Consider the following 14,525-nt stretch of genomic DNA (forward strand, 5'->3'; position numbering starts at 1 on the left):
GGCCTTGCTCAGTAGGTTAAGGATCTGGCGTTGCTGTGGCTATGGCGTAGGCTAGCAGCTATAGCTCCGATTCGACCCCTAGCCTGGGAACCTCCATGTGCTGGGGGTGTGGCCCTAAAAAGTAAAAGAAAAAAAAAAAGAATTTCCAAACTGGACAAATTACTAGAAGGTGTAATAAAGTATTTAGATCTGGTTTAGATAAAAAAATCCTTCTTGGTAGGAGATTATGCCATGTATTAATTTGGTTTCAGAATATGAAGTGCAGAGGAAAACTTGGCATTGGCTCTGTTGAGAAGGCTCCACAGAGAATACCTAAGCCTGCAAAGCTCTTTTCCTTCAAAGGCCCATTTGACTTTAATGGAAGCAGGACTGGTTGAATTAGGTGGTTGCACAGCATGCAGAGACACATGTGTAGGGAAACCTGGCTTTCTCGGGTTTCTGATTTACTCCAAACATGTTTTATTGCCCTTCAAAGATGAACATTGCAGGAAGGGGCTCAGCTCCTTCTCCTCTCACCCTTAATGCAGCTCTGGACAATGACCCTGGGTAGGTAAGCCCTCCTGTTCATCACCAGGATCTGCAGGTGGTCTCTTGTCACTCAGGTGAGCACAGTGCTGCTGAGGGCTGCCCTGGGCCCTTAATGGGGCATCTGCTAAGGAGGGAGAGCATGGCTCAGGTTCCCCTCCCCAGGCTGGGAGAGGGTGAGAACCCCATGGAGAAGAACCTATTGACAGGAAGTAGCCACTTCTCCAGGTGATCACAGCTCAAAATCAGCTGTTTGATGACTGCCTGCTCATCGTTATCAAGTCAGAATTTTAGAGTCAGAGGTGTTTGTGAGATCCTGCCTGGATCCTTCCTTTGCTTGTGAACAAACCATGGCAGTGGGAAATGGCTTTTTTTAACTAACATGGATTGAACCTGTGTGTTGGGCATGAGGAAGGGTACGGCCCCTGCTAAGAGGCCGGCCTTCTAGAGGGAAACAGACACACATACTTATGATGATGTTCAAATGCTGAGAGCTTTAATCTAGGGATAGGCAGGGTGAGGACAGCAGAGGACCTCCCTGGGGGTCAGGAGGGCTTCGATGGAGATGACATTTGAGCTGAGCATTGAAGATCAAGTAGGGGCTTGCTGTGTGAACCAGTGTGGACCACGGTTCTCCAGACAGGAGCCAGCATGAGAGGCATGGGAGGACAAGGAGATGGCTGGTGGGTGGCAGGAGGAAGGAATCAGAAAAGCAGAGGCCAGGTTCTACACTGTAAGCTAGGGTACCAGCTTGGAAGTTCCAGAAGCCAACGAATAATTTTTTCCCTTTACCTAAAAAGAAAACTGTAGGGGAATTCTCGTCATGGCCCAGTGGTGATGGACCCAACTAGCATCCATAAGGACACAGTTTTGATCCTTGGCCTCACTTAATGGGTTAAGGATCCAGCATTGGCCGTGAGCTGTGGTATAGGTCGAAGATGCAGCTCAGCTCCCATGTTGCTGTAGCTGTAGGATGGAAGCTGTAGCTCCCATTGGACCCCTAGCCTGGGAACTTCCATATGCTGTGGGTGTGGCCCTAAAAAGACAAAAAGAAAAAAAGGAAACCTGTAGGAGTTCCCATTGTGGCTCAGTGAGTTACAAACCTGACTAGTATCCATGAGGATGAGGGTTCAATCCCTGGCATCGCTCAGTGGGTTGGGGACCCAGTGTTGCTGTGAGTTGTGGTATAGAATCAAAACAGATGCAGCTCAGATCTGGCATTGCTGTGGCTGTGGTGTAGGCTGGCAGCTGTAGCTCTGATTTGACCCATAGCCTGGGAACCTCCATATGCTGCAGGTGCAGCTGTATAAAGCAAATGATGAAGAGAAGAAAGAAAGGAAATAAAGAATGAGGAGGGAGGAAGAAAGGAAGGGAGGAAGGAAGAAAATTGTGAAGACATTCTCATGTAGAAATACTGGAAAATCCAGAGACACACACATCACACTCAGATTTTATGCACCTGCCTCACCCAGACTGGGAAGACTTGGGAAGATTTCAGACAGGGCAGTAACTGGTTGGAATCAGATATTAGAAAATCCTTCTGGGGAGTTCCCGTCATGGCGCAGTGGTTAATGAATCCGACTAGGAACCATGAGGTTGCGGGTTCGGTCCCTGCCCTTGCTCAGTGGGTTAAGGATCTGGCGTTGCTGTGAGCTGTGGTGTAGGTTGCAGACGCGGCTCGGATCCCGAGTTGCTGTGGCTCTGGCGTAGGCCGGTGGCTACAGCTCCGATTCAACCCCTAGCTTGGGAACCTCCATATGCCGCGGGGGTGGCCCAAGAAATAGCAAAAAGACAAAAAAAAAAAAAAAAAAAGAAAGAAAGAAAAGAAAATCCTTCTGGCAGCAGATGAATAAGGCAGCCCCTGACCTCAGGTGAGTCTCCTTGAAGCAGGGGAGACAGGTGTTCTAGTACTCTCTCACACAGTTGAACAAATCTAGAGATAAGTCCTAATGTTGAGAGAATGCGGAAAAGAAAGCTTCAGGTCTTTAAAGTTCCCAGTGGTGGTGAGGGGTGGGGACACTCCAAGGAGGGGTGTCGGGGTGGATGATGGTATATGATGTTGGAGCTGGCGAGAAGGCTGGAGTGCTCAGATTCTGATGGAATCTGTTGCCATGGAATGAAACTCTCTCTCTCTGGGGAAATTGGATTCTGAAGCGTCTTCCTCTAAACACCGACAGAAGTGCAGTTCCAGAGTCAGCCAGCAGGCGGGGCCCTTCTCCCATCCTTGGAGCTACCGGGTTAACTCGTATGAAGACCCAGGATTGTCTGTGGAAGAGGAGGAAGGAAAACAATCTGGCTCCTTGTCAGACACCCTGATGGCACTTGAGGTGTGTTATCCCCCTAAATCCTCCCAACAGCCCCAAGAGGAGGTTAGTAGTGTCCCATTTTATAGCTGGGGAACTTGAGGCTCAGAGAGAAGGCAGTTGGCACGTGGGCACGTGGTAAAGCAGGGATTGGAACTTGACCCTGATGTTTAGGCCTGTGAACAGCACAGGGGAGCTCCTGACTCAAGTTGTGCCCAGGGTCTGTGATAAACTCTGGACTTTCATTCCTTTCCTATTTTTCTCAATTTCCTACCCTTCTGTCTCCATCGCTGGTCCCCTTGGGGTCCCTGGAGCTCCAAGGGCTGTCTCTACAGCTGGGCCAGGCTGGGTGACTGAAGCACCCTCCAGACACTCTTGCACTCATGGCCTGGGGCCCATGGCCCCAGTCACCTGCTCCCCAGGCTCCAACCAGAGCTGAAGCAGCACTGCCCAAATGGGAAGAGCTAACCCAGACTCCAGGGGCTCTAACTCCCATCTGCCCGCCAGCCAGGCGGGACTTGTGTTCTCCATCCTCTGAGCATTACTGTGGCCTCCTGAGTGCCCCTCCAGGCTCCTCCAAATGCAGTTCACACAATACACCCTTCTCTCAAATGTCCCTCAATCAGAGGCTCTTCCCCCTGCCACCAAATGTTGGATCAAAGGCCAACCCCCCTCCTGGGGCCTCCAGGGCTCTCACTCGACACTCTTGCAGTTCCTCAGTGTGCACCGTCCCTGCTGCCCTACCCTTTATCTCCCCCAACCACTTGGCTCACTCATCACTTCCTCTGAGCAGCTCTCCTTGGTCCTCAGCTTCAGAAGGAAGGTCTGATTGAGTAACTCTTACTCATTTCGTTTTTCCCACGTGGCTGCCGGGAGGGCAGAGTCTGTGTCTCATGTTTACTACAGTTTCCCACAGTGGGCCAGTGACATGGACAGCACTGAGTTGAGAAGTATCAGAAAGATCTTTCACCCACCCACCCCCAGATCCTTGGACCCTGCCCCACGGGATCGGGTGAGCTGGTGGTGGTATCCTCCATCCCAGCTAGAAGGGACAGCCAAGTGCAGAGGCTGTGTCCCTTCACCTGTGCCACCCAGTCTCAGACCTGAACCCAGTGACCTCCCAGGAGTGTGGGGAGGAGATAGCAGCAACTGAAGTCACATTTCATCAAGGCTCCCAAGTCCTTAGGGGCAGTAAGGGCAATGAGATAGAGCAGGAGTTTCTGTGGGGAGGGCTTGAGAGCAGCCCCTGAGAAAGGGAACTTGTGTCAGGGGCTTCCTGCTCTGAGCAGCCCAGTGGGGATGTTGGCTCCTGGGAACCTGGTCTGGTCTCTTCCTGGTTGCAGAACTTGGGCACACTGCTTAACCTTTCCCACCTGTAAAGTGGAAAGGCCCAGGTATCCTAAGCTTAGGGAATCAATGCATGGAAAGCCCTTCCCACAGCACCTACTGCTTGGGGAGCCAAGTTCCCCTTCCCAGGCCCCCAGGCCTTCCTGTCACTTTCCTGCATATGCAAATTCAAGTGTGTGCAATGCCCAGCCTGAGAATGGATGGGACAGACCCAGTGGTGAGGACATCAGGGCAGAGGGGCTGTCTAGGGGCTGGGGAATGAGCCCTGGGCCTGAGGAAACCCAGGAAGTCCTAATGGGAGGAGGAGGAGGACCCGTGACCTCCATTAACCCCTTTCCATTATAGCTGGGAAAACTGAGGCTAAGAGGTGGCAGCAGCTGTTGCCTGAGTGTTCCTGGGAGCCAGGTCTGGAACTGCGACCTTCCTGAGCCTACTGCACTGAATGCAAGTTGTATAGTGTCTCTAGAAGCCAGGCTGTGGCGGTGAGGGTACAGACTTTAGACTCAGACAATTATTTGGCTCAAGATCACAAGGAAGAGGCTCTGACAAGCCAGGAATCCAGGGCTCACAACTCCCCAGGACCCTTCCCCGCTACCCCAAGGAGGGTCATCCTCACAGGGTCTGGAAGAAGGTGTGGGGGCTGGGAGCAAGGGCAGATCCCATATTCTGGACTCCTCCCATCATATTCAACAAATGCCAGGCTGTGTGACACAGGAGAAATACAGACAAGACCAACTCTCATGAAGCATATCACCTACTGAGGAAGAGCTGCTAAGAGAAATCACAAATAAATGCAATCTTTATGGAGTTCCCATTGTGGCAGTGGAAATGAATCCAACTAGGAACCATGAGGTTGCAGGTTCAATCCCTGGCCTTGCTCAGTGGGTTAAGGATCCAACGTTGCTGTGAGCTGTGGCGTAGGCCAGCAGCAACAGCTCTGATTTGACCCCTAACCTGGGAACCTCCACATGCTGCGAGTGCAGCCCTCAAAAGACAAAAGACAAAAAAAAAAAAAAAAATGTAGTGTTTATAACTGGGACAGGACTCTGGAGAAGGGCTTCATGACACCGTGCAAGGGTGTGGTAAGGGATCATACTCCAATGGGGTGGGGGCAGGATCAGGGAAGTCTTTTGAGGATGTGATGCCTTTTTTTTTTTTTGCTTTTTAAGGCCACACTGGCGGCATATGGAAGTTCCCGGGCCAGGGTTCAAATCGGAACTGCAGCTCCCGGCCTACACCACAGCCACAGCAACTCGGGATCCGAGAGCATCTTCGACGTACACTATAGCTCACAGCAACACTGGATCTTTAACCTATGATCAAAGCCCCGAATTGAACCTGAAACCTCATGGTTCCTAGTTGGATTTGTTTCTGCTGCGCCACAATGGGAGCCTGGTTGTGATGCTTCAGTTGACACTCAGGATGAAAGAGGTTATCGAGAGATAATTATTATCTTTCTCTTTCTTGCTCTCTCTCTAGCCGCCCTTGATTCCTGGCACAGGGCTCCTAAAATCCTCAAAATGTCCTAACTCATAGCACTAGGAGCATCTCTTTTTTTTTTTAAAATAGTTGCACCTGAGGCATATGGACATTTCCAGGCCATGGATAGAATTCCAGCCACAGCTGTGGCAATGCTGAATTCTTTTACCCACTGTGCTGGGCTGTGGATAAAACCTCTACCTCCACAGCAACCCTATCCTCTACTGTCGGATTCTTAACCCACTGCACCACAGAGGGAACTCCATCTTTCATTTTATTGAAGTCACGCAGAGGAGGGTGGGGCAAGTCCTGATTGGGTCCTGGATGGGGGCTGGTCACCAGGAAGACCAAGCCATGAATAATAGAAGGTTGGAATTTTCACACACACACACACACACACCCCATGCCAACTTCTCCAGAGATGGAAGAGGGTGAAATGGAGTTAATAGTTGATCGCATCTACATAAAAATTCCAATAGCATGGTTTTCAGGGTGCTTCTAGGTAAGTGAATTCACCCATATTCTGGCAGGGTGACACACCCCAGCTCCTTGGGGACAGAAGCTCCTTTGCTTGGGACCTTCCCCGATCTCACCCTGTGAGATCTGGCTGTTCATCTGGATCCTTTGTCAAGACCTTTCATAAACGACTAAATGTGTTTCCCCGAGTTCTGTGAGCCGCTCTAACAACCCTAGGAGGGGGTGGTTGGAACTTTCCCTCTGTAGCTGGTTGGTCAGAAGCACAGATGATCTGCTGGGCTTGCGACTGGCCTGAAGTAGGGGAGGGGGGACGGGGGCGGGCAGCTTATGAGACGGAGCCCTTAACCTATAGAATCTGATTATATCTCTGGATAGATAACATCAGAGTTGAGCTGAGTTATGGGGACATCTAGATGGTGTCACAGAATTACTTGGTGTGCGGGAAAGTCTCCAGGAGGTTAGGGTTCTTCCCGACACAGAGAAGAGGGGGGAATGCATTCCAGGCCGAGGGCATGGCAAATGTCAATGTCCTGAGGTGGAAGGAAATGCAACTTGCTCTAGAAAAGCGCTCCCCAGTTCCCCCGTGGCTCAGCAGGTTAAAGATCCAGCATTGTCTCTATTTTCTCTATTGTGGCCCTGATGATGGCTGTGGCACGGATTTGGCCTCTGGCCTGGGAACTTCTGTATGCCATGAGTAAGCCCCCCCGCCCCCCAAAAAAAGAAAGGAAGGAAGGAAGGGAGAGAGAGAAAAAGAAAATGCTCCAAGTTTGTCTTTTCAGGAGGGTGGACTAGAGACATCTATTTCCCTTTTCTTCTTGAAAATCACTCACACACGCACCCACACCCACACAAACTGAGGAGAATGAGAAACAGAAACTACTCCATCTTCTAAGAAGATATTTTGGTGGGTATTTTTAGAATGCTCAATTCTGTGGAGTGTTTTGTTTTGTTTTGTTGTTTGTCTTTTTTTTTTTTTTTTTTTTTTTTTTTTAGGGCCTCACCGTCAGCATATGGAAGTTCCCAGGCTAGGGGTCGAATTGTAGCTACAGCTGCCGGCCTACACCACAGCCACAGCAACATGGGACCCGAGCCACATCTGCGACCTAGACCACAGCTCACGGCAGCGCTGGATCCTTAACCCATGAGTGAGGCCAGGGATCGAACCCATGTCCTCATGGATGCTAGTTGGGTTCGTTAACCTCTGAGCCACGACGGGAACTCCCCCGACATCCTGTCTCCTTCTGGTTGCTATTTTGCCCATACCTGAGTGTATTTTGGGTTTGGATGTCCTACAGGCCCCAGACCTCACAACCATCACGACAAGTTCTGCCTGCAGATCCCAGTGGTCAAGCCTACCGTGGTGGGTCATGCCAAAGGGGACCCTGTAAAGTTACTTCTCCCTCGGAGAGTGGTGGCAATAAAACAGTATCACCTACCTGGGGACAGGAAGAAGCAACAGCTACCATGAAGGAATTAGAGGAGGTGGGGATTATAAGAGTGGCACAAATCCCATTCAATAGCCTCATGCGACGGGAGGAAACGCCAAGCCAAACGGCGCATGACAGTGGACTATAGAGAATTAAATACGGAAGCATCACGTATCGATGCTGCAGTTCCAAACACAGCCAGACTCTTGGATGTGATCTCCTTTTCTCTCGAGACATATTATGTGTCTTAGCCGTGTCTAATGCTTTTCTCAGCATATCTTAGACAAAGGCTCCCAGGACCAGTGCGCCTTCACGTGGGAAGGGAGACAGGGGAATTTTACTGTCTTACCCCAAGTTATCTGCATAGTCCTACTCTAGGTCATGGGACAGTGGCCTGGGACTTGGAGAAATGGGCTCTTTCTCCCTCTTTAGGTCTCTGTCATTGCACAGACGCATCGTGTTCGCCTGTGCTGACTTGCTTTCTCTTTCTCAAGCCACTGTGTCTCTTCAGGAAAATTTAAAGCTCAGGGATGGGAGGTAAACCTAACAGCTGCAAGGACTGGGACAGTCAGTAACATTCTTGGGAAGCTCTCTGGTCTGGTGAGACTAAAGTGATACCCAAGACCTACCTACTAATGATATGAAGGGACAAAATGTGAGGTATCACCGCTGAGAAAAATGCCAAAACTAGGGGTGGTTTTGGCCAGTGGTGATCAAATGGCGACAGTGTTACTCAAGAATGAGGGATCGCCTTATCTTTTATCTGCAAAACCTCTGTCCTTTCGAAAAGATGCATGCACCCCAATGTTCACTGCAGCGCTATTTACAATAGCCAAGGCATGGAAGCAACCGAAATGTCCACTGACAGAGGAATGGATCAAGAAGCTGTGGTACATATATGCAATGGACTATTACTCAGCCATAAAAAAGAATGAAATAATGGCATTTGCAGCAACATGGATGAACCTAGAGATTATCATACTAAGTGAAGTTAGGCGGTGAAAGACAAACATCATATGATATCACTTCTATGTGGAATCTAAAAAAAGGATACAAATGAACTTATTTGCAGAACAGAAACAGACTCACAGACTTTGAAAAACTTATGGTTACCAAAAGGGACAGGTGGGGGAGAGGGGGATGGACTGGTGGTTTGGGATCAGCATATACACACTGAGGTACATAGAATGATTGGCCGGTGGGGACCTGCTATATAGCACAGAGAACGCTACCCAATATTCTGTGATAATCTATGGGGGAAAAGAACCTGAAAGAGAATGGATGTGTGTATATGTATAACTTAATCACTGTTGCAGAAATTATCATAACCTTGCCAATGAAATATACTGTAATAAAACTTGAAAAAAGTAAACAAGGGTGTTCCCATCATGGCGCATCAGAAATGAACCTGACTAGGATCCAAGAAGATGTGGGTTCCTTCCCTCGCCTTACTCAGTGGGTTAAGGATCTGGAGTTGCCATGAACTGTGGTGTAGGTCACAGATGTGGCTCAGATCCTCCATTGCCATGGCTGTGGTGTAGGCTAGCAGCTGTACCTCCAATTCGACTCCTAGCCTGGAACTTCTATACGCTGCAGGTGCAGCCCTAAAACGCAAAAAAAAAAAAAAAAAAAAAAAAAAAAAGGTGAAATAAAACATCTGTCTTATCACCCATGCTTGCCTCCTGGACTTCCTGACTCCTGGTTACTGGAAATGTCTTCCTCTCCTGGCCCCCTACCTTTGCAGAAGCCCCCAGTGGTCCTGACTGCTGGGTCTGCGGCCTGGTCCTTGTCTCCAGTGCCCAGGGGCTGCCATGGACAGGTCACTCATTCAACCACACCCAAAGGGAACCTTGGCTTTCTTTTTGGTGACCTGACTTTCACTGATGAAATTTCTCGGTTTGATTATAATGACCGTAAACAATATGTTTTTTCCCTGGTTGGAAAACCCGTCAAATGATTCCTGAATTCCCACTGGCTTGAGGTGGTTGGGCTAAACACAGAGTCTTGAGGTCCGCAGCCCCCACCGGCATAGAAAAGACAAACCATATCCAAATAAATCATAGATGTAGGGAGTGTCTTCCCTGTGAAGTAACTCACAAGAGATTACACACTGAATGGACAGGAAAAGAAGCAGCTTCTTACATGACAGGCACTGTTGTGCCTCCCAAACAAGGGATCTGGGTGTGTGGAGCCCGTTCTCGCCTTATCTGCCCTATAGGGGAACAGGCCCACGTACCTTGGGGTTTCCTTCTCTCCTGGGTCATGTGTGTCTGTGTGTCTCTGTGTGTATCTCTTCTAATGGGAAGTTTCCCATAACCTTCCTGCTATTAAGTCCAGGTGGCGGGTCCGTCATGGTTTGTCATGGTGAGAACGGTTGACATCTGTTTTCCTTCCTCAGCACCTGGGTATAGGTGCCATATTGGAAATACTGGAAATCCACGCGATAGCAAGGATTTTTTTTTTTTTTTTTGGTCTTTTTAGGGCAGCACCCACAGCATATGGAGGTTCCCAGGCTAGGGGTCAAATCAGAGCTGTTGCTGCCGGCCTACACCAGAGCCATAGCAACACCAGATCCGAGCCACAGCAGCAACCTACACCACAGCTTGGATTCGTTTCCACTGCGCCACAGTGGGAACTCCTACCACATCAACTTAGAATGACCCCCTCCAGAGCATCTCTCTGCCAAACTAGGAAACCACGAAAAGGAGAAAGATGGTGCTGCAAAACCATCTGGCGCTATGGAGTTCCCGTTGCGGCACAGCAGAAAGGAATCCAGCTAGTAACCATGAGGATGCGGGTTCAATCCCTGGCCTCACTCAGCGGGTTAAGGATCCAGCGTTGCCGTGAGCTGTGGTGTAGGTTGCAGACGCGGCTTGGATCTGGCGTTGCTGTGGCACAGGCCGGCAGCTGTAGCACTGATTTGACCCCTAGCCTGGGAACCTCCATATGCCGTGGGTGCAGCCCTTAAAAACAACAACAAAAAAAAACCCCACACATCTGGCTTTAGACATGTTGACAGCCTCGCAGGAGAAGCTTGTGCCTTTATTGGGCAGGAACGCTGTGTATATATACTTTCATCTGAATCCAACATAATGGATTTACTTTCCCATGTGAAAACAGTCATTAATCAAAGTTTCCTTTATTGACGCTTTTACCCGCTGGCTTACTTCTCTCCTGGGTAAATGTGGAACCATTGTTCTTAGTGTCCTTTGTTCTTGCTGCTGCTTATCCTGCTGCTGCCAAGAAGGAATGCAAGCCACGTCCTCCATCTGGCCCTAGGGTCTACACAGAAGAATGATACATGAGGCTGCACGGCCATCAAGACTTCATCAAGGAGCTCCCGTTGTGGCGCAGCGAAAACAAATCCGACTAGGAACCATGAGGTTTCGGGTTTGATCTCTGGCCTCGCTCAGTGAGTTAAGGATCCGGCATTGCCGTGGGCTGTGGTGTAGGTCACAGATGCGGCTCGGATCTCAAGTTGCTGTGGCTCTGGCATAGGCCGGCGGCTATAGCTCCGATTGGACCCTTGGCCTGGGAACCTCCATATGCTGTGGGTGTGGGCCCAGAAAAGACAAAAAAAAAAACAAAAAAAAAAAAAACAAAAAAACTTCATCAAGAGGTCAGGGGTGGAGTCTGGCTGCTGGCATGACTGACCCATCTTGGCTCATTCAGCTCCTCCAGTCCTTCCACTGACCCTACCCAGGACGGTACTGTGCAGTAAATACTTCTCTGTGGTCAAGGGCTTTGTAGTTAATAGATGTTGTTTAATGACCCTTAGGTCCAGGTGGTCTCCATTTAGTCTCCAAGGATGAAGGCCTTTGATGGCATATTCCTGTGCCCACCAGACTCGTCACCCATTCATAATTCTTGACTTAGGAAGGCACTTCCCATTTCCAAGCACCTACCCCCATACCCTAGGTTAACTAAAAAATTGCCCTCATGGCCCCTCAGCAGTGCAGAGTGAAGCTGCAAATGCCTTTGGATCATTGGCCACTGGATCCCACTCTGTGAGTGAGTTACCCTATAATAAACTCAACCATTGAATATATGGCACTGTTTACTTCATTTGGTGGTCTCATGATACCTTGTCAGTTTGGTAGGCCCCCTTTTTTTTTTAATCTTTTTTTGTCTTTTTAGGGCCGCACCTGCGCATATGGAGGTTCCCAGACTAGGGGTTGAATCGGAGCTGTAGCTGCTGGCTACACCACTGCCACCCCAACGCAGGATCCAAGCCGAGTCTGCGACTTACACCACAGCTCATGGCAATGCCAGATCCTTAACTCACTGAGAGAGACCAGGGATCAAACCCGAGTCCTCACGGATACTAGGCGCGTTTGTTAACCACTGAGCCATGACGGGAACGCCCGTTGGGCACCTTTTATTTCCTCCACCCTCTAATAGTCATCTCTTAATTACCTCTAAGCTTTTTTCCTCTGGAAGAGTGAGTCCAAACAGAAGACAGTTTTTGGCAGCTCCCTCTCTCCCTCATGATACATAATATCCCTGAAATAAGAACAGGATGAATGAGAAGTAGAATTTTATTTTATAATTTATTTTTCTTTTTAGAGCCACACCTGTGGCATATGCATGGACGTTCCCAGGCTAAGGGTTGAATCGGAGCTACAGTTGCCAGTCAACGCCACAGCCACAGCCACAGCAATGCTGGGTCCGAGATGCATCTGTGACCTATGTCCCCACGTTCGGCAACACCAAATCTGTAGCCCACTGAGCAAGGCCAGGGATCAAATCTCCATCCTCACGGACACCATGTTGGGTTTTTAAGTCACTGAGCCACAACAGGAAGTCCTGAAAAGTAGAATTTTATTATTTATTTATTTATTTTGCTTTTTTTAGGGTTGCACCCACAGCATAGGGAAGTTCCCAGGCTAGGAGTTGAACTGGAGCTACAGCTGCTGGCCTACACCACAGCCACAGCAATGCCAGATCCGAGCCCCATCTGCGACCTACACTACGGCTCACAGCAAGGCTGGATCCTTGACCCACTGATTGAGGCCAGGGAGTGCCAACCCTGCATCCTCTTGGACATTAGTTGGATTTTTTTCTGCTGTGCCACAAAGGGAACTCTGGTCCTTGACTTTGTTTAATAGCTAAACTATTATTATTTAGTCTTGCTCCACTGTATTTTTTTGTTTCTGCATTTTCTCACTTCTCTGATTAAAGTTATTCTTTAAAACTTGGGGAAGACCTAGGAAGCTGAAGTTTTTCTACAAACAAGAGGCAGGAGAAGGAGTTCCCACTGTGGCTCAGCGGGTTACGAGCCTGACTAATATCCATGAGGATGTGGGTTTGATCCCTGGCCTCAATCAGTGGGTTAAGGATCCGGCATTGTCATGACCATGAGCTGTGGTGTCGCAGATGCGGCTCGGATCCTGCGTTCCTGTGGCTGTGATGTAGGCCAGCAGCTGCAGCTCTGATTCGACCCCTAGCCTGGGAACTTCCATTTGTGGCCCTAAAAAGCAAAAAAAAAAAAAAAAAAAAAAAAAAAGAAAAGAGGTAGTGGAGGACGTGGCGGGGGGAGGGGGGTTTGGTCTGTTCTGGGAACAGCACCATGGGGTACTCCCTTACAGAAGTTTCTAGAAATAATTTTTTTTTTTTGTCTTTTGTCTTTTTAGGGCCACACCCGCAATACATGGAGGTTGCCAGGCTAGGGGTCAAATCCGAGCTGTTGCTGCTGGCCTACGCCAGAACCACAGCAACACCAGATCCGAGCTGCATCTGCGACCTACACCATAGCTCATGGCAACGCCGGATCCTTAACCCACTGAGCGAGGCCAGGGATCGAACCCACAACCTCATCAGTCAGATTCGTTCCTAGTCAGATTCGTTTCCGCTGCGCCAAGACAGGAACTCCACTGGAAATAATTAAAAATAGACAGCAGAAACTTTCAAAAGTGGTAGAATGGTTAAAAGATGAAGTCCATGAAATCTGGAAGGTAGAACAGAGCTCAGGGAGATGAAGAATCGGTCCAGAAAATACAACATATAAACAGAGTTCCCTGGGGCTCTTGCTGTGCTGCAATGGGATCGGTGGCGTCTTGGGAGTGCTGGGATGCAGGTTTGATCCCTGACCTGACAGGGTTAAGGATCTGCTCTAGCTGTGGTTTAGGTCACAACTGCAGCTCAGATCTGGTCCAAATGCCTCAGGGTGGCCAAAAAAGGAAAAAAAAAAAAAAAAAAAAAAGATGAAAGGAGCTCGCAAAAGAGAGAAAAACGGAAACAAATGACAACCACACACACACCCGTACAAAAACCAAAGGAAGTTTCTAGAACTGGGCATCTATTAATACATCCTTACTGTAGTAAAAATATCCAAAAGTGCCCAGAAGCAAGAATGAAAGACCTGCAGAGGACTGAGCATGTGAAAAATCAGAGCCCCAGGACAGAGAGAAGGCTCCCAATCATCTCACATAAGGAGTCTGGACTAAGAATGACTTGGATTCGCAACAGTAAACATGTTACTCCAAGACCATGGAGCCATGTTCCAAGTTTGGGGGAATATTGTTTGCAACAATATTCATTACCAGCCAGATTATTGTTGAAGAATAAGTGATGCTGTACGTTGGATTTAGGCTTAGAAACTGTTTGAGCTACATTTTTTTTTTTTAAAGAACATGATAAAACACACAAAACATAATGTTTACCATCTTCAGGGGGAGGAAGTGGGGTGATTGGGGAGCTTGGGGTTCATAGATACAAACTATTGCCTTTGCAATGGACTAGCAATGAGATCCTGCTGTGTAACACTCGGAACTCTGTCTAATCACTTATGAGGAAGCATGATAATGTGTGAAAATAGAGTATGTACATGTTTGTGTAACTGGGTCGCCATGCTGTACAGTAGAACAAAAATTGTATTGGGGAAATAACTGTTCAAAAAATAATAACAAAAAAAATTTACCATCTTAAATATATATTTTTTTAGAGCTGAACCAGCAGCATATGGAGG

The sequence above is a fragment of the Sus scrofa genome, chromosome 6 (assembly GCF_000003025.6).
Source record: "Sus scrofa isolate TJ Tabasco breed Duroc chromosome 6, Sscrofa11.1, whole genome shotgun sequence".
Lineage (NCBI taxonomy): Eukaryota > Metazoa > Chordata > Mammalia > Artiodactyla > Suidae > Sus > Sus scrofa.